Genomic DNA, 21,763 nt, shown 5'->3' with positions numbered 1-21,763 from the left:
GATTATATTATATGTAAATCGTTTGGGAAAAATACCTACCGGCATATAACTTTTTCGATCAAATGCACAGAAAATTACCTATACATATTTTCTTGAGGCTAAGGGAGTAATTTATTTGTGAAAGTGAACGCTGAAAATTTCTTTAGTAAAAGAAAAATAAAATCATATTCCTAATGTTTTAAAGGTGATCGTTAACTTATATTTGGCAGGTTTGCCGGATGTGTTGCATTAAAGTTTAATGAGTAATCAGTGTTAACTGTTAAAAACACCAAATGCGTTTTAATGTAGTTATTATGTGACTGTATAAACTGTGTTTATTATGTACTTTATCTTTGTAATGACGTAAAAAAGCGTTTACGCAAATACAACACACATTGCACGCATTGTAGACTGTACCACGGAAGCACTGTACAGCAGCGACGTCGGAAGTATGGGTCAGAGGGGGCGGGTTGCCCCCTCAGTTTTTATACAAGGGGGGCCGCGCTCCCTCTAAGAATGAATAGATAAATCACTCAAAAGCGACTAACACATCTTCTACTGCATGTGCATGCAGAAATTACAAAAAGTGTAGAAGTAGAGGATATATTGAAAGAATTTGCCAGCAAAACTGCGAAAAAGCGGAAAATTGTTGGATATATTTAATTTTTTATCCTTGCTTTTCTTTACAGTGCTCAATATAGTGCAATAAATAGGAACAAAATTTTTGTAACTTTTGTATGGTCTAGTTCTTCATTATTTTTTAAATAAAATATTAATGATCTATGGCTATGGTTTTCTCAATCGAGTCAAGTATCTCTGAGTTGCTCAGTTGCATATAACTAGACATCCCCCGACACTTTTTAAAATTTTTTTCAAAACTTTTCTTTCAAAAATACATTATTTGATTGATTTAATCTCGGATTAAATAAACGGGTTTCAGGGTCACTTAAAAAACCCACTGCTTTGCATTAATTCGTACACAATTTTGCATGGGAGGGACCTTTCAGACTCCATGGTCGCTGATTGTTGCCCCCCCCCCCCCCAACCGTTATTCACTTCCGACGTCGCTGCTGGACAGATATTAATCATAAATTCTTGGTTTTTACTAATTGTATGCCGGAGTGGATACTCGCATAGATTTTGTAATGTGTAACTGGAATATGTAATAAGTGGAGTAGGATAGTCAGCCTTTGCCGAAACAGGTCTCAATTCATAATAAAGAGAATTTAAAAAAAGTGTCATGTATTGTTTGTATATGTAAAAATAGGTAACCATAAAAATGCATTGTATACTACGTTATTACATTAACTGTTAATGAATAAGTGCACCCCAGATATGTATTGTGTAACTTAATTTCGTACCCGAGATGTATCTAACCTCATAAAAATGCAAATTAGCTTGTCACTGCAATAATCCTGCGCAGATTTTCCAATTATTTTTGTGTTTTTTTTGAAATTACAATTTGTATATTAATAACACCAAGATTTTCCGTATTCACGTACGATCTTCAACATTTACTTGATCTTAGACTTCTTTTTGAGAAATCATTTTCTATAACAATTCGGGTCTTCAGTAAATAATTTCTATGTAGATCAATGTAACGTAACACGGGTGTGTGGTTCTTCACAAGATGGCGGTCAAGAAATTTTCCAAAGAATGATGCAATCCACATTCGGCGTAGGTATATAGATACATATTTCATAATAGACGGACGAGGTAGATAGCAATAGGCAGGTAGACAATAACGAAGTAACAGGAAGGTAAGAGAATAAAATAGAAAATATAACCTTAAAAGAATTAATCAGTGGTAAAGCAAATATTGCCCAACGTAGGCAAAAATCCGAGATAGCGCCAGTGAAGCGTAAAAAGCAAATCACAAGAGAAAAACTTCACGAAAAATATCACACGGCCATTAAATCCTTTATTAATGGTAATGACGAAATTTGTCACAGTAAAATACGACCGCGTGAATCTTCTTTATCTTCTTTCAAGTCACGATCGAACCTGTTCAGGGAGTGCGCACGCAAGCGATAATAAGTGAAAAAGGTAGTAGATGGCGCTGTGTTTGAAGAAAAAATATAAAACGGCACTAAATTATTGTAAAGTAGAAGTATCTAGCACCTTCGAACAGAAATAAATCAAATGATTTCAAACTTGGATCTTTAACATTAACACATGACGGTTCGGCAGTATTGTTGCCTGTTGGCAACAGTTACTTCCAGCTTACAAAATTCGTCACTCGCTTTATTATACGGGGATGCGACGAACAATCTGGTTCCGACGAAATTTGGTAACTGGGAGCTTTGAACATGAAAATCACGAATCTGAAATTGGTTTTTGAAAATTCCAAAAAAAATCCACTGTAATTCTTGGTTGGACAACAAAAATTCCACGAAATTTGTTGTGTGCATACAGTTAAGGAACAAAATTGTCGAACCGTTTCTTAAAATCACTTTGTTTATTTGGAAAAAGTGCTTTTTTGATCCCGTCTACCACCCAATTTTTTTTACATACTTATATTTAACACCCTGTATATACATATCATCGATCGGAGATAGGACACTTCCACAAATTAAGCTACTTGGTAGATTGGCTGGGATTGACTTTCTTCCCACCATTGTTATACTCGTAGAATTGTGATGTGGTTTTAGGAAGAAGCACATCTAATCGCCACATTCGAATCTGTGCCACCACTGTGTTTGCATAAATAGATATATCATCCTCATGGTTATCCATGATTAATAGTGATGGTACCACATGGCGCCAACATTGATCTTTTACAATAGCGCCGGGGAATACGATTACTGGTGGGATTTGCACTGCCAATATTGTAACATGTTTTCGCTACGTCGGCTCCCTTCCACTTTTTCTGAAAGACTAGAGGGTGTCCAAACCAAAAGCATTTTTAAATATCTGGCAATATTTTGCAGCGAAACTGCTTTCTGTTGCTCCAAATAAAAAGTTTCGGGTACACTTTTCTAAGGGACGCCTTTCGCGTTCTTATTCAGAGAATGTAGAATGCGCATTTACTTACATTTTGTTAAAAGGTGTAGAGTTTTGCATAAATTTCAACTGACGTCGTCCAGAGTGGTAAAAATTTAATCGAGAATGTCAATTGGGAATATTTTCCTGTCACAAAGATGATGACATTTTGGTCGAGGAACCTAACCATTAGTGCCAATTGTGGGTGATTTAGAGCACGTACAATTTCTCGAAACGGTACCTATAGTGCTACTGCTACGAGGTACCGGTACTCACAGTTTGTAACCAATAGTATAATGGCAAGTATAATGGTATAACTAACGATATAAATACTATCGTCTTAGAAATTATGCACGGCATTATCACTGAGGTAAACCATAACTAAAAATCATGTACATGTGTCATATTAGGTACTGTGTTATACTCGTACGTTAAATTTGCAACATTCGACAAGTTGACGAATGAATTTGGCACAATTTATTTGCTCTTGACAATTGCTATTGCTAATCAATTTTTTTATTTCATTCAATGTGATTATAAACCAGTGCATTTCGAATAACGCAATTTTCAACCCCCCAATTTCACCGATTTTCAATAGTGTAGTAAATATGTAAGCTATTTTAAATGCAGTCATTAATCTCATTGTCATTCCCCAATCCTCGCTTTTTTTATGTTTGCACAAAGCGTAGGTATGTGTTCGAACATCTGTACGTAAACCTTAAATCCAACATTAAAAGTTCGTTCAACTAAATAGTTAATCCATTTGTCTAAATTAGCTCCACATTCCCTATAAATATTTACAATGTCAGTTCTGTTGATAAAGTGCGCGCGGGTTTGCTACAAATTACTAATCGAAATAATATTATGAAATGTTTCCAAAATTACGTAAAACTTAACACATGTCGCGAGGATCGAAGGGATTTATTTTTCAAACAAAAATAGAAACTCTGTATTCATAACGTGCAATAAAATTCTTTCGGGGATGGTTACTGGGGAGAAGAGCTTTACAAAAATTTTCGTAATTATCACATGAAACAGCTGCCTGTAGCAGAAGGTGAACAGACCTCCCATTTATTTCTGTTCGACTAATGCCATCGAATTTTATCTTACAATCGGATAAATTTTACTTACAACGGCAATTATTTTAACAATTCCTCGATTACTTTAACACGGTCTATTTGACTACAAAGTTAGGTTCGGTTAAAAATAGATGCTTGGTTAATTATAGGTTACAAAAGTGACTGCTAAGTTGCCAACTGGTTAAACTACAAAGACAAAACGTTATTTTTTATTATCGGAGTTATAATAATGCTCTTTTTAAACATAAATAGTGTGCTTAATAGACACCACTGCATGTTTCAGACTACACTGTAATTAATAGTGTGTGTGTATTTTTTATAGTAACCAAAAAGTATATTTAAGGTTCCCTAATTGACTGTGAATCGCTCAACCCCCAAATTATAGATGAATACGTCCAAATCCGTGTACTCTGAGAGCACTTTTTTCTGTACTTATTTTTCTGCATTGGTCTATAATAATATTGATTTTTTCAATCTACAAATGATCAAAATAATTGATTGCTGATATTCTTGAGTCATTGTTATCGCATAACACCAACAAACATTTTCGAATAAGGAACCAACACAATGCCCCATGTCTTTCGACTTACATGGGAAAAGAATTTGTATCGCATTTTCCTGCCAATGCACTAAATTCAGTGGCATTTAATCTAAATTTAGAAAAAGAAACAGTCAATTAAGAACACATCCATCCAAATCGCCTACCGAATTATAAAAATAGGGTCATTTCGCAAGCAAACTGTATTCAACACTGGATATCTGTATTGTTATAGTTTCTTTTCAAAGTTTATAACCGAACCGTTTCCTTAATAGTGACAACCATTAACAAATATGTTGGTGCCTTTTTTTTACATCGTGAAGCCTAAAAATCACAACGAAACATTAGAAGAGCATGATTTTGTTTTTCTTGAAAGAACATAGGGAACAACTTTAAAATATTACATAATCTATTGTATCTAATTAGATGTGAAATTCATCCCTCCATTATCCCTTTGCCGTTAATCATATTTGTATAGAAGGAAAATTTGTAGTTCTATTATTTTTTAACTGGTGTTTCACTAACTTTACACAAATGTAACGTCGACTGTAATTGCATACATGCACACATCCACATACAGAAATCAATACTAGCTAAAAGGCATTTTATGCTAATTTTGTAAGTGCAAATATCTATAATGAGTGTGTTGGTAGAACAGCAGGGGATGACACCTCGCCCCCTTCAGATAACCCCAGAAAATGGAATTGTTATAACTAGGGTTGGATCCATTCAGCGAACCTTTCCTTTTTAAATAGCCGATTCGATCATCACCAGGAATTGAATACGTTAGCCGCCGTGTATCAAAAAGAATCACTCAAAAAAGAAAATAATAATATTGGTAAGCAAGTTAAAAAAGGCACCAGGGACAAAATACCTCAATCCCGCTGTTAAAAAACGACAAATTTTTCTTTCCGATAATCCAAATTTGTGATAATGTAGATGGGACTTGGTGTTTGATAATGCTCTGTCTGCGATGATTAGCTTAGTCGAATATAAAATATTTAAAAATTCAGTAAAACCAGTCTTATGAAAAAATGCATTTTGTAAGTTTGAAGAGTTTTGGGAAGTAAAGAAGAAGAAAATCTAAAACAATATAGAAGAGGCATTTTCTTAGTTTGTTTCTTGAAAAGATATCTACATAGATATAGTTTCATATTTACCCATTTTAATAGTGTAGCGTTCTTGTTTCTAAATTCAAAATTGTGTGTGAATGATTCTTATGTTGCAAATAATGATACATTCTAAAATCGTATTAATAAAATGTCTATTGTCTTGTTCCACTTTATGGCATTAAATAAATTGTTATTGTACGACGAATCACATTCCACATGAAAGGATTATTTTTGATCGAAGATATTGGCTTTTCCGAGAGTTTTTCAAGAAAAGTTTTAAAAAATCACGAAAACGGTTTCAAAGAGAATTTTTAGGAAAAAAAAGCTTAGTAAAATTATCCATAAGTAGGTTTTTAGTACTGGTACTAGAAAGTCTTCAAAGTTTCAAAACAGAAATTCACAGATCTCGCAATTCTAGCAACTATCGGAAGGTGTTGAAAACAATCACACTATTACATAATATACCTAATACAAGATTTATTATGACGTTAAAAAATAAAAATGAATAATTATTCAATAATTCAAAGATTTCGCAATTAATAATATAATACAAGATTTATTATGACGTTAAAAAATAAAAATGAATAATCATTCAAAAATTCACAGGTTTCGCAATTAATAATATAATACAAGATTTATTACGACGTTAAAAAATAAAAATGAATATTCATTCAAATAGCTATTCACAGATTTCGCAATTCGTGCAAGTATCGGCAACATTGGAAATGTCATAACGCCATACAATGTAAAACACAAATAGCACTTATTCAATGGGTCAGTTGCTGTGTGTAAACAAACATAGCAAACAACTTCCCGAGTACAGCTATAGCATGCGCAAAACCATATGTTGAATCTGGTGTTATATTTCATTTTATTCCAAATGGCCATGTATCAAATTTCGTTTAAATGCTTTTGTAAATAACAAAGTTGGTATTACGCATGCATAAAACAGTATTTTAAAAATGGCGTTAGTTGTATTCGTAGTGTTTACTTACACAGTTTCATTTAAACACCTTCGTAAATAAAACAATTCGGATCATAAAATGGTCGAGATACGAAAATAGCACTATGAATGTTGAATCGATTAGACTCAACTTTTGGCACTGTGCATTATATGGCTAGCGCTATGCTCATATTGAATTTCGGTTTATAACTAACGGAGAAGTCAAAAGTAAGATTTATAAAATTTCTAAAAGAATTAATATCGATTATGTTCATATAATACATAAGAATTGAGTACCTCTCTAAGTAAAACATTCATCCAAGAGAAAACTATGAGATTAACAAAAAACTCCGATACTTCCAAAAATTAAAAAAAATTCTGGAAATGTACCTAGACTTGTTTTTTCCTCGTTGAGAGAGGTAACGAAAATTACCAGCATGAAATAAGTAGAGAAAATGAGATAAATAATGAAGTTGTAAGTATAAAAAATTATAAAAATCTGCTTTAGAATCTTAGAAGTAATTTTTTTAAGAAAACCGTGAAAAACCGTATTTTGATGCTTAATAAAATGCAGTTTTGAAAAAATTCCAAATTCCTACCACTCGGAGATATCCGGAAATTTGTAAAATTGTTTTTATTTTTTTTACTGAAGTTATATAAAAAAATATTTCGAACTTATGTCCCTCTACAAGATGCCACTCTTAAATTTAAAGTTTGACGTTTCGTCTCTAGTCAACCATAATCAACTTTGTATTTTCTTATGTAAATAAATTTTACTTTTTGTGTCATTTGATACAGAACTTTTTTCTGATTTCAAAAATCATTATCTTTTAATGCGAAATAGCGCTGTTCATTCGTAAAAACGCAAGAAACTACGTACGTACACTACCCAAGACAAAGTTTTTTAGACAAAAAAAAGATATTTTAACAAGATTAAAAGAATTGTGATGTTTACATTTTTGAAATCAGAGAAAGATTCTCTATCAAATGACACAAAAAGTAAAAATTACTTCCATAATAAAAAACAAAGTTGATGATGACCAACCGGAGACGAAACGCCGGAGTTTAAATTTAAAACTAGCATCTTGTGAGGGAAAACAGTGGCCCTAATAATGTGCTATTTATTTCAAAATATCTTTTTAAATAACTTCAGTAAAAAATAAAAACGATTTTGCAAAATTTCTGTTTTTTCTGGATAAGTATCGAAAGTAGTCGAAATTTTTTCACTTTCAAAACTGAATTTTGTTAAGTATCAAAATACGCAACTTTGCTAAATTCAAGCTACCTACCTATCTCTTACAGTTCCCGACATTCCCAAGGTGGCCCTCCAATTTGAATCAGCCTGTACGTTACAGTGTCCAATATATGTAATATTTTTCAGATAATTTATTAAATCACCCTCGATTGTGACGTCAATTATTGTTTATGTTCTACCCCTATCAAGTATTTTATTTCTTTGGCGTATCAATTTCTCCCTTTTTTGGTAAGCATTCTCTTCTTCTCTTTTATGAAAGTGACTAAAGACTATGTGGCGTCTATCCGGTTTACTATTAGGTACAATATTTCCCTTTTTCTGTATTTTTGCTAGTGTACCCTAATATTTACCCCGACTTACCCTCATTTTGCCTGAGCTTACCGTGTGCTTATCTCAAGGTAGTTTTGTTACTTTTGCCCAAAGTGAACGTAACAAATTATTATAGGAAACAAGTCATAGAAGTCTACATAGGGTCTTCCTAGTAATTTAAGTAGTTGTAGATCTTTTACAAAAGCTTGTTAGAAGTCAAAAGGATCTTTTACGATTTAGATCTCATATAGAAATCTTCTTACAAACAGCACTTTTTGTTATAGAAATCTCCTGTTTGTATGTAGTCTTCTATAGTTTCAATAAATGACTAATAAATCAATTATATTCAGTGTGCATTGATCTGTACTGCTTGTGACGTCATTTGACCTAATCCAGTGGGACCGTTACGGTGGTAACGGTGCAGTGCACCAACAACCAACCGTACACGTACTAAGCGAACAAATAGACACCGTACGCAAATAGATCAAGTGCCGTCACACGCTGAAACGACATTATTTTTCCAAGTGCCATTTTAAAGTACTATAGCTTTTTCATTTGTGGAGGTATTTTAATGATTCTTTCGCATTTTTGTTTCATTTTATTTAAATTTTCATAATTAATGTACAACAAAAAACTGAAAACTTTTCCATTAATTTCCACTAATTCTTGGAAAAAACGATCAAAAAAGCACTTTTTTATATCAAACGGTTCCACTATGACATTACATTTTTGACATTAAATTCCAAAAATCTGCTTCGCTCATTGCAAAAATCTGCCTTTTTTTAGAATTGTTGAAGCTATAGATAAAATAAAAGTGCAAAACTCTCTGAGACACTTTGTACCGCCACGCCGAATGGGTTTCTGAGGCTAGCTGTCGTTCGAGAGGTAGCAAAACGCTAGTCTTCTCTCTAATACCTAATGAATTTACCTGTTAGTCTATATAGCTAATAGACCTTCTTCACACCATGATGAAAATAAGTGAAAAAAAGACGTTTGCATGCAGAGAAGCAGTTCTAACCAAATCGACGTTTCATGCCGTGAACATAAAATTCAATGGTTGCGAATAATTGTTCCAGTCACTTCTTATTATAACTTTAAATCCGAAAATAGACTACACGGGAAAAACAAGAACAATGTTATTACAGACAACATACATTTTATTTCCACACAGTTGTTAATCCTTGTTAGTTTAATCTAACTCTGCAACTCTTATTTTAACCGATTCTACATATAATTGAGGTTGAGCAGCGCCATTGTTCGTGCCACTGCTAATATTTACGAACCGTCGTTATAATGGATTTGTTGCAAATGTTAACTTTATAAAAAGGCCTTGTTATGGGTATTTTCAATAAATCAATTCAATCAATAAATATATAATATAATAAAGGTCGATGTTTTACATGGAATTAGGTTCGTCAGGAGTGTATTACCTACTCTGTACTGGGTCGGTTGTCGGGCCCTTGACATGTTTTCGTCAGCAGAATCACATCTAATATACCTATAATATTGTTTGTCCTGCATGTCAAGAAGCGTGTTTCAAGGAATTATTTTTGGGCCGCTATTTTACCCAGAATAGGATGTCACAATATATACGAATGGTGTTTTCCTGATATCTTTGAGTTACATACTGAATAAAATAGGAGGAGTAAAACTGTATAAGAAATGGGATCCAGTACAATGTACGTTTCAAACTTACGTCGCAATAATGACTGAGATCTGACTGAAATTCATGTTTCATGGCAATGTTTTTTTCACTATAAAGCAACCCTATTTCTAGTAATATAAGTTAATGTGTATGAATTTATTATTTTATTTTGTAGCATATGTTAAATTGACTTTTAACAGGTTTGAATCAGTAGGCTAAGCCGTTCTTTAACCGTAAGGATAGAAAGTGATCATTAGAACCGTAAGGGTAGATAAAGTGAAACAAATGACTGTGCATTCTAATGACATCTGTCAATCTTATTTCAAATGCACGATATAAAATGACGTTCAGAACTTATAACAATTCTGTTTCTATGGAAACCATCACGACAATAGACCCTAAGCTTGCTATATTTGAAGTCTCTAAATTAAATTCAGAATTGTCAGAAGCTTTACAATGATATTTGTATGACTTTTGCTATAAGATAAAGTTTTGTATTACACACGACGATAAAGGGAAACTATCCATCTCGTGAATTAACATATTTTACTCAATGGTTAAAATGCCCCTTTATCGTCTTGTATAATAAATAACTATTTTTACGGCGAGCGTAGGTTGCGTCAAATATTGGCACCAACAAATGCAACTACCTCAATCATACCAAATCTATGTATATATTAGCTGTGGTAAAATGAAACACATCATCCACACGCTAGTTTATGAAATATTTTCATGCAACATTCATTTCGTGTACCATATATCTCTAAATGAATATTGCAGTACACGCCAATGACAAATCGCAGCGGATAAAAGTACCGCTTGCTACTCTTGATAAATGCAAGTGCAACATGCATATGAAGTAACTTCCACTTTACTGCGCGTATTTATCAAACGGGCAAATTTTTGTATTTTAGCAGGTTATTAAGGAAACAAAAGAATATGAAAAAGGTAAAAGCAGAAACATGTGGCGTTCCGTTTTACATCCTAATGCCACACATAAACTACCCCATATTTATGTTAATGGTTTATGGAGATTCTCTGGCATATATTACAAGTGTCTGTTTAATAGTTTTATATTAAATTTCCCTGTAGTTTGAAGCGTCGTCTGCTTTACATCGGATGAAGGGTAGGCCATTTTTACAATTCCTTTACAGAGGTAATGTTGAATGGCATTTTCTTCTCTTTGCGGTCAAGGCCGGTTTTAAATGAGCAATATATCATCTTACCTTAGGTATTATTCTCTCCATATTTCTTTGTCTACTAAGTAAATGAGATGATCAAAGATCCTCGTTCAAGATGCACCCACCATTCAATATTGCCCCCAGTGAATAAGTTATTTTGACATTGTTAAATTTTCTCCACTGAAATAAGGACTTTATGCCATTTTATAATTACCGATACTTATACTTTTTTTTAAAAATCGGTTCCTTTTCGGTTTTTGTGATTACCTACTTTTAATTTGATCTTAATTTTTAAATTTCTTCATCAGTAGTCAAGGCCGAAAAAATTAATCTAACTCTATACAACGAGCTTTTACGCCGCGAGCTCAAGTACCAATTATTATTTTTCCCAAAGCAGTCCAGCAATTGATTACAATATAATTCCCATTTCATCCAGAAATATCTGCAAAGGCCGGGTTGCCTATTAAATCGTTAAATGTAGTTTACGTGCGAAATGTAAACAAACCAAAAGCGAAAAATTCAAAGCATTCCATTTATTTTTCGAACGATTAGAGTAATTTATAAGCCGCAGCGGAGCCTAAAACTAAATTTACTAAAAATAGGGATGTGGCCGAAGCTCGGCGTAACAATAGAAAGTTATTTTTACGTTAGAAGTTATTATCTTAGCATAATAGCGTTAACGGCTTCACTTAATTTATCTAACGAATTAAGAGCACGTTGTATTAAAAAAAATGTATTATTCATGCTAAAAAATTAACTCTTGGGCTGTAATCAAAGAGAATTTCCCAATTCAAAAGGAAAAAGATGAAAAGAAATTAGGCAAATGACTATTCATTTAAGAATTCTCAGATAACAACCAAGTTTTCAATTATACAGTTATTTGTTTATCACGTATCTTTAAATAAACCCGCGGTGTTTGATGTTTTTTTCTTTACTAATTGTGTAAGACAGTAACGGCGAATGCTCCTTTTTTCTCCGTTCTGGTAGGCGCCTAACATATTCTTAATATAATATTCTTTGATTTTCGTTTCCTTTGAATCTCCTCTAAAACTTTTCCCCGTGAAGGTAACATAATAAGGGGAAGCTGCGAATCGAGAAAAAAGGCGAACTTATCGATGAAGGCCTTAGATAAATGTGGATATCGTATATATTTAAAACAGGGTAGATATATATTTAATCCTTTTTGCATCTTTCTGATTCTATATTCAAAGTTACATCGAGTGCTTGACAGCTTAGTTAATGTCTTCTCGGGACTAAAAATAGAAATAAATGGAATTGAATTTCAGACAAAACAGTATCATCTTTTAAATTCCTCGTTGTCTACGGATGCTTCGAACAGCTGAAATTTCTAAAACGTTTTCTTATGGCTGGAACGTAGAATGGCGGAGCTATAACTTTTGCGAGAGGTTACGCTATGTAAATTACGTTCCATCATCAACAGTAACGATCATATGGAACCATTTTAACGAACAAACTGTGTGCGAAGCTTTAGCCAAATATTTAAGTTTATAATATTTAAAGCGCGCTTTTAATTATTATTAAGATAATAATCAAAATTGCTGCCAACACAATATTGTATTTAATTTATCGTTAGGCACTTATATCGAGGGTAGTACAGATTGTGGTAGGTAGACAGATGGGGGATGGGAATAGGCTTTCTTTTTCTCATGTGATCCATGTTGAGTTTCCTCAAATATGTGATAAATGCCTACTTTACAGAGCGGCTGACTAGGATATGCCAAAACCGATTGAATTCATTAATTTGGTCTCAATTACGATCGTTTGCAGGGTAATGAGATATTATATCAAGTAATTTCCTTCGGCGTGTAAGCGGCATAGCGACTATGCCTTACTGTATCGAAATTCCAGACCCGACAGACATCGAGGCAGCATGAAAGATTAGTCATCGTCGATAAAGAACAAAGGGGGATGTGACAATCTTTTCGAGAATATTCTAGAAGATTCGGGAGCATTTTGAAGCACCCAAGAACACTCGTATTTGCTATATAGGCAAATCTAATTGCGTTTCAAAACAATTTAAATGATGTGGATGCAGTAAAAATTCAGATTTACATGCATTAATTGTCGGAATTCAAAATAAGGTAACACGTTAAGGAGTTTATCTTTCTGCTTCAGATCGGAATCAAATGGTGTGGTTACTTAATACGATAAAAAAATTATTGTATAAATAAATAAATTATGTAAGTGTCAAATAGGAATGTGAATAAATAAACAGGAATTGGTAACGGTAGCTTGCTTTGCAGTTTAAAATTTTTCGAGTTTGTATTTCATTTAAGAATAGGAACATATTTACATATGCACCACTTCATACGCAACGTGAACGCGAGTGGGTATAGTGATGAGCAAGCGATAAGACGAATGTATTTGAAAATTGGTGCGCTGGTTCGGCTGCCCCACGCAAAGTTTTGTGAATCGCAAGTCGTCGTGAGTCACAAAAGTGTTTAATGGTATCGCCCTAAAAATGATCCAGTTTTCAATTTTTCTTGGAGAGAGCCTTGCTCAAGAGAGAGAGAGCTGTGCTATTCGCAACCTAAAGCAAAACACCTTTAATTTTGTTTAGCTCTAAGGCGTGTATACGTATCTTGTTTAAAAAAATCGCCACAAGAAAGGGGTGTATTTCTTTTATATTTATATGATCCAAATCAATATTTTAAATCGAAAAATGTGGGAAGGAGAATGGATTGGATCAACTTTAATTTATCAAATATTTATTTTGGAATTCTCGAAGTCCTTGCACATTTTGTTGCTTTTTATCATTGGTAGTTGCATTACCTTTCGAGTTCCGCAACCATTATTTTGTCGTAAAGTTTACCGGTCTACAAAAACCTTTTCTACACGCCCCACAATTAGCGTGTAAACGTATATCATACATTTGTTGAGCAGTTCGTTCCAATTTCATGTAATTTTTCAAATTTTGACAACACAATAAACAAAAGTTTATTAATAAACGTGTGTGATTAACATATTTAATGAATACATTCGATTTAACACTGAGAAAAAAAGCAAAACTTCACTGTACGTGTGAAAAGTATCTCTTGGCAATTCGTATACGATCGCACAGTATTGCTCATATCGACACGCTTTAGTTAGGCTTTGTCTAGGTGTACCTACTCGTACTAGTTAAGTTTTCGTAAATCAAATTGGCATCGAGTAATTTAACAAATGATCTCAAAATATTACAAGTTAGCCACTAATATCTAGATCTGAAATGTCAAAGTTTAAATTTAAATCAGTTTTTAGCAAAAAGGGGATCAACTCCTAGTCTGGATCAATAACCAAACAGGCTTCCGCAGAAAACAACGGAGCTATAATTGTTAAATGGTTATCAAACAAAAGTAGTAATTACAATTCGATTGTAATTAAAACGAGTATGTAATCAAACCTTACAGAAAAAATAAAAATTACCTATCAACTCTGGTTGTAACGGCCTTTTGAGCTCAGAAGGGCGTTCTTCTGCCTTATTAACAAAACAAATAAGCAAGAGGGATAGTGAATAGCGCGGTAGAAAATATTGCAATAGCAATGTCTAACGTCTGACACTACTCAGGTAGGTACTGGTATACTGAACCCCTAATTAATACTCAATAAGAATCAATAATTCAAATGGCTTTACTCTAGAAAAACCAAAATTTTGACTCGACCACGGATTGTCCGTACAAGTCGGTATATAAAAGTATGAACGTGACGTTAACTTCAAGAAAAACTATTTTACTATGCACAATTAATTAAATTTCTGTACATCAACAACGATCTAATTAATTCCAAATGTACACCAGATAGTATGAATAAATTCTTCAGGGTGACACAAGTAACGTAACTAAAAATCGTGGATATCTGTTTCGGACTCGGTGATCCGCCAACATTCAAATGCAGTTCAGTTTTTCCAAAAAGCTATGGGCAAGTAAAAGGTGCATCAGTGTCGGGAAATCAAATCAATGCTAGTCAGGTGGATGTAAAATTATGTCTTAATTGTAACTAAAATTTGTCAATAAATGACGTCATGCGCAATTTCAAGGCAAATTAGCAGATGAAGTGAGCATACATATTTAGTTTTATCATCATGATATAATTGACATTACTTGAACAATTTGCTCTGCAGCTGGTATTTGGGTACTTATTCCTATATTCCCCGTCACATAGACAGAATCATCTAAATTTTATTAGTTGAAAGGCCTGTGAGAGGAACATCAATCGTCTATCTTGTCATTTTGCCTAGTACCGTATACGAACTTCTAGTGTTCGTAGTAGATGTACTGACATAGTTCTCTAAAATTCATATTTAAATTACTTGTATCAACAAGCACTTAGTGGATATAGAGGTGCAATGTATGTATCATACAAAATAAATTGCATAACCTGAAAGCCCAACTAAAGGTAATTTTAGATGGGTTTTAAGTTGACCTTTTTCATGCGAGACGGGTTCATTATAAATGCAAAATATCAACAAATGATATTATGAATCCCATTTAAGAGTACTTCACCCGTTGAATCTCTGGAGACTAGAATTTATATTTTATACGAAAAGAAATACGTATCCAAAAAAAAGCAGATTTCGAAATCTTTCGAATCACAGCGATAATAACGCAAACGGGCTATATGCATACGAGAAATGAGAATCGTAATTGTAATACATATTTCCTATTTCAATCGACATTCCCAAACTAAAGCGAAGTCGCTATGGCAATTTAGAGGAATGTATCAAATGGCCTGACATTGATCCAATCTTTGCACTTTGACGTTTCCTTTTCTGTTACCGAGGCTTATTGTTACGCCGAGCCTAAAACTTCTTGATATGAACATCAACTTTCCAGAACGCTTCCATTCGGGATCTTTAAATGGAGAAATAATCGTTTCCTTTCTCACTTTAGTGTTGAATGTACGAAAAGATCACCTTGAATTGGCGTAGAATTTTACTTCGGTATGTTATGGTAGTGTACGGCTTTTTATATAATTTGCACATTTTCTCAGTCCATTTCCGTTTTATGGGAAGGGTAACTTTAGAGTTGATGGATTAAATATTGATCAAACGTGCGAATCCGAAATTATGTTGGTGCATTTACAATACATAATAAATATTGTACAAACAGCGGGTCCTCTTGTGATCAACAGTTGCATCTCGCTTCAGGGAATCTATGTTCAACAAACCCACCTTATGTAACGATTTTAGTTCACACCTTGTATTTGACATGCAGAGGCGTAAATAAGTGCAGAAAATGACACTATTTTCTTTCACCAAAACGCGCATTTCAGTCGCGTTCCTTACATGACACAATATAATAATCGATCTTAACACAGAAGTAGCTATTTCGGCATACCAGGAGCGAGAAAAGTAGGTAAGTAAATTCGACGACGTGGTGGTATAATTTTTCTCCCAATTTAATTTAGTAACAAGGTTAACTTTACAAATTACTTAACTGATCGAAACGCAAATTCACAGAAGTTTATATACAATTATTAATGTCATTTTCGAAATAGTCCCAAACATAAATCCGTTTAATTAAATGTGTCATTTGAGCACCCTTCGTCAGCGAACGTATGTTACATTATTTTACATAATCCATTAAGGTCGGACTTGGATTCACATTTAGAATTTTCCATTGAAGGGCTACAAGCTTGTAAACTACTGCTATCAGCATAATTTTTGGATAATTGGGTTACATCATTACAATGTAAACTCTTTAGACAAAGGTTCCACCGGTTAACAGTCGTTTCAATAGAGAGCAATATACGAAGCGTGTTCTAATCAAAAACCATCTCATCTCAGGGTACACGACAATTTGAATTTGAGGTATTGAATGCCGGGACTAATAAAGCAATTATAAAATTGCACAGTAAATGCTGACCATGAATTGGTGGCAACATATACGTGAAGAAATCCACCCCTATAGGATAGAACAAGAAAAAGGGAAAAGAAAGGATCGAAACAGCTCATTAAACAATTTTCCTTCCTAACTTGATACATTATATTATACTGATTGTCTCATTAGCCTACATTTAGAGTCAAGGAGTAATAAAATCATAGCGAAAATCTGCACCAGAAGAAATAAATCACACGCAACTATAAAATATTACTCCACTATTCAAACAGAGGGGTAGAATTGCTTGTGAAGCGATTCATTCCAAAACATGAAGAAGAGTAAAATTCTACTACGCTTGCGCCTTGTTGTACCTCGGAGTTATATGCAGTTTAACCACCAAGTGCATGCTTTCCTCATTCGGGGTTCAGATCCAAGTTTATAACGCAATACCACAGTTTTATTGAGAATCAGTACATGCAAAGTGGGAGAGATTTTCTACAATAAATAGGCAGTTTTTCACCAACTTCGTCGAGGAAATGGCGAAACAAACTCTCTTGATAGGTGGGAATTAAATTTTGTGGTGTTGTTCTTGTCGCCAATCTCTTAAACGGGTGTCAAACATTCCAATACGATTATCGCAAAAACCAAACGTCGATGGAGAATCTAAAGTGGAGGAATGTTTAGGGAAAGGCTCCCAACAAGAGAACGTGAAAGCTGGGAAGGAGGCATCAATCGATTTGACCTGCATTTCAAATACCGAATGATGTTCCCTAATGTCAATTGTAAGCATTTGGGCACCATCCCCGCATGAGTCTCGATCGCTTCAAACTTTAACCGTTAAAGGACCCATAGACTCTCGATTTTTTAATAATAATAATAATAATATATATTTATTCTGTAAATTGCAAAAACACAATTATAGAAACGTCAAAATAATACAGCACAATATAACATTTTTGAATAACATATAGACACAATAAACTAGCGAGAACAGATACAATTGTAAATATATAATACTATACTGCACTCATAGAGCCCATTCCTGAAATCTGGCGTCACAAAATTCCATGAACTCTTGCACAGTATAGAATGCATTTTGTTGGAGAATTGATTTTAGCTTTTCTTTAAATTGTTTGGTCAGATGTGTACGACGCCGACGCGTGAATCAGTTGGCACGATCGGACTTGTTGCACTACGTTTCAGAAGCCAATCTCTCGGCCATTTTGAGCGACATTTTTCTTTTTCTTGTTTTTGCCGCTAGCGCCGCTGCCACTGCGATTAAACACGTTTGGTTCATCGTGTAAAACTGATCCGTAGTGTGTCTGTCGTACTTTGTTCGACTTACATATCGGAAGTATCTATTTAGCCGATTATTGGTACAATCGTTACTAAGGAATTTATTTGGCGATTCAATTTATGAAGGGGTAGATCTAGATATCGCGGCCCCTATTTAATACTCACTACAATGCTAAATACAAGTACAGGGTATAATAGGCTTATACAAAACTGGATGCAAGAGAGGACCTCCAAAAGCGACAATTTTTCTGGACACGTTCCTGTATACAAAATATTCGTTTGTGTCACAAAAAGAAATATGCAAAAAGAATCAAGCCCTTAGGTAAATTCTCCAAGATATTGCATTTTCCCTTTGTAGGTATGTACCTTCCTCTAGACGTTCTTTCTGCCCTTTGCGAGTACCCTCCTCCGCAACTCCGATCTGCGGATATTTGCACTGAAAGTTTTGACATCACTAATAGATATTTCTCGTCCAGAAAATTAATTTTGCTTTTGTAGGTACTGTTCTCCGACAAACCGTTTTCCAGATATTCGCTCTTAAACCTTTGCTCCTCCCTTCCCCCCCCCTGTATTTTTCTGGAAAAAACCACTCTCTTTAAATGTAAAGATGAAAGCATTGAGAGCTCTGCAACGGTACAGTTGACTTTTTGTGCCATCCTTATCACGTTATCTACGTGGTGAATGCAAAAACGTCCATACGTATAGTAAACCAGCCCGAATTACGTGAAAATAATACACGATATTAATATTATTCACTGGAATAACACGCCAATATTCCTTTGTGTTGATATTAAAATTTTGTCCGATTAATTAAGCCTTATGGTGTGAGTAAATGCTCCAATTATTCGTTTTTATGTTTACTACCGAGTGAGGTTGTGTATTTATTAAAACTAGAAATGCTGTACATTTAATTCCGTTTCTACGTGACGGGTGCGTCTCTAATGCGAAAATGTTCCTCCGCGGAAATTTTCACCATCCGTATAATGAATAGCCTTGCCTCAAATTAAGCTAACTTCCGATATTGAGCCTATAGGTAACTCTCACTTTGTTGCCAATTCATCCACACAACGTTTTTTATCGACTCGTCGTTAATTACGCGAGTAACAAAAATAAATAGCAGTGACGTCCTTGATTGAAATTTTCTACTCAAAATAAAAACCGGTAACACTTTATTGCGACTTGCTTCAATATTTTCTCTAACAAAAATCTAGCAAAACTGAGATGTTAGTTTAGTAACTGTTCGCGAATTTAGCTCGTCTCTCTGGCGGCTCTTGGATTTTAGCCACTAAATTTTTCCCCAATAGCAATACGCGGAATAACCCTTTTTTTCGCACTCAAGTACTCTTTAAAGGTTAGCCACGTGTACCGTTTAAAAATCCCGCCCCTCTCCGCGCTTATCTCGAAAGATAGAAATCCAGACATCTTTTATTGAAAATACGGGCGTTATAGCCCTTTTATTTCCAAACATACTTTAGTTTCTGTTCGCTATGAACCGGTATATGTGTAAATCTTCCTATGTTTACCAAAATATAAATTCGAAAAATTACATTTTTTAACTCTAAAGCGACCACCCGTTACAAGCTGTCTTATGGCAGTCATCAAAAATTGCAAACGACCTATTGAAAGGTTCATGACGGCCGTTATTTGGGTTTATAGACAATAACGCTTATGTTTTGGACACACAGACCGCACCAAATCCACTCATTTTTTTTACTCAGCATTCAATTGAGCATTAAACGTGGAGTAGCGCCCCACGAAATATTGAGTGTTTCTAATCGATGGATGTCAAGATATTTCAGAATTGCATTGAAATTATTAATCTGTAGATATTTATCAATTATATCATCAATCATCAATGTTACCTAGGCGATTTTCGATTGTTGCGGCCCTAAATAGATAACATCATGCGATGGGATTTACAATTTATAATTAGAAATTGATTATGTAGGAAATGAAATAGAATGAAATCAAGTTTTGTTATTGTCAAGGGGTTGCGCTCGACAGAGCGTCAGGTTTCAACATAAGGAAACGAGTAACGAATCTGACCCCAAATTGGGTTAATTAGCCCTAATTAGCAAAGTTTTGCAATGGCAAGCTTGTTTGGAATCGAACGTATTGAAAGCATCTTAAGAATTATTTAAAAATAATTCACGAACCTCGTTTCACAGCACAGCGACCTGTAGTATAGTACGTTACTATTGAAATAGTTGGTACGCGGCCAATGGGGCAAGTGCAGGCCAAACAAAAAACAATACAATCCCATCTATCAACAACATCTGGTCACCTAAGTTGCGACAATGTTTTTACAAGTATATGACGCAGAAAATGTTTGGTCCACATCCAACTACCGGGTGGTTAAAAAAGATACAGATGATATTTATAGAAAAAAAGTTTTAACAACTCCATTATGCTGTGAGCTAAATTAAAAGTAGATTGATTAAAATAGATCGGGTAGGAGCTATCGGAATATTGGATCTACATTATTTTATAACAGAATGCGGTTAATATTCATAGATATACGGTGGTCCTAAGCCACAAAAACCCGTCACCTATGGGCACTATACAATAAATTGTTTTACATTTATAAGGGCCATTCACAAGTTACGCACTGTTACGTGCTAATACAAAGCCATTACTTTAATGGGGAAATTCGGTTGGTTAAAGTTACTACTGGGTACCTGGTGTTTACGCTATTATATTAAATTGCGTGTTAACAAACAGTTATACAGGAGAAATATCCGCAGCTTGATGGTGTATAGCAAAATTGAAAGCTACTCCATACCCAGCATGTAATATTGTAATAAACTTGCCATAATTACTTAATGCGCTTTACGATAGCAACTAATGATTCATAATGAAGCCGTATTCGTAAAATGATTAGTTGTAAATACAAATGTTTCAACTATTCCATAAACCACAAATTCTAACTTCTTGAATGTACTTTTAAAAAATATTTGCAATTAGCTACTGTTCCTTTATCTGTACTTCCCTCAAATTGGCGTCGTTGGCAAACAGTAAATAATCTCTTATTCAGAGATAGAAATTAATATTCTTAAAATGAAAAGTACTGCGTGAATTTAATTTTGTTGCGGCGGTTTTGTCATTTAATTTAAATGTATTTAACTTTCTCGAACCTAATTAAACTGCAAAATGAGCCATTGCATTTGTCACCGAAATTTGTGACTACAGGTTATAACAATGCTTTTTCAAATATTTGAAATTAAACTTCTTTTTAGCATTTCCCAACGGCTCTTGCAGCCACTTTCTCTGCCCGTCCGTCTGTCCAATTGTCAAAAGTTAACATCGTTTTGAGTTTTGTTTCATTTTCATTTCAAACAGAATGAACAATCTGTGAAAAGTAAGTTTCTACATGTAAGGAGACCGGTGGTGGACCAAACCAAATGTTTGAAAAGTATTCATTTAAAAAAAGAAAATAAAGTTCCCAGAAAAGCACGTGCAATTACCTAACCTGTCCCACAACCATAATTTTTAATCCTATTTATAAAGGGGAAATTATTCCCACATTGGATTCTTGAGAAATGTTTGTTTACACAGTCATCTGCTTTGAAGAGATTATTGTTGTCGTATTTCAATCGGTAGGAAGGTTGCTTGCCAATGTTACTAA

At 34.1% G+C, this 21,763-nt stretch overlaps 1 protein-coding gene across 1 annotated transcript in view; it reads left to right on the top strand.

The window, feature by feature from the left end:
• LOC116171626 overlaps nucleotides 1-21,763 on the top strand; it is a 39,087-nt gene that overhangs the window by 4,371 nt on the left and 12,953 nt on the right. The gene's annotated exons all lie outside the window — the stretch shown is intronic.

This window comes from Photinus pyralis, unplaced genomic scaffold (genome assembly GCF_008802855.1).
Source record: "Photinus pyralis isolate 1611_PpyrPB1 unplaced genomic scaffold, Ppyr1.3 Ppyr1.4_LG5, whole genome shotgun sequence".
In the NCBI taxonomy this organism is placed as follows: Eukaryota; Metazoa; Arthropoda; class Insecta; order Coleoptera; family Lampyridae; genus Photinus; species Photinus pyralis.
This window is presented reverse-complemented; position numbering and strand designations above follow the sequence as displayed.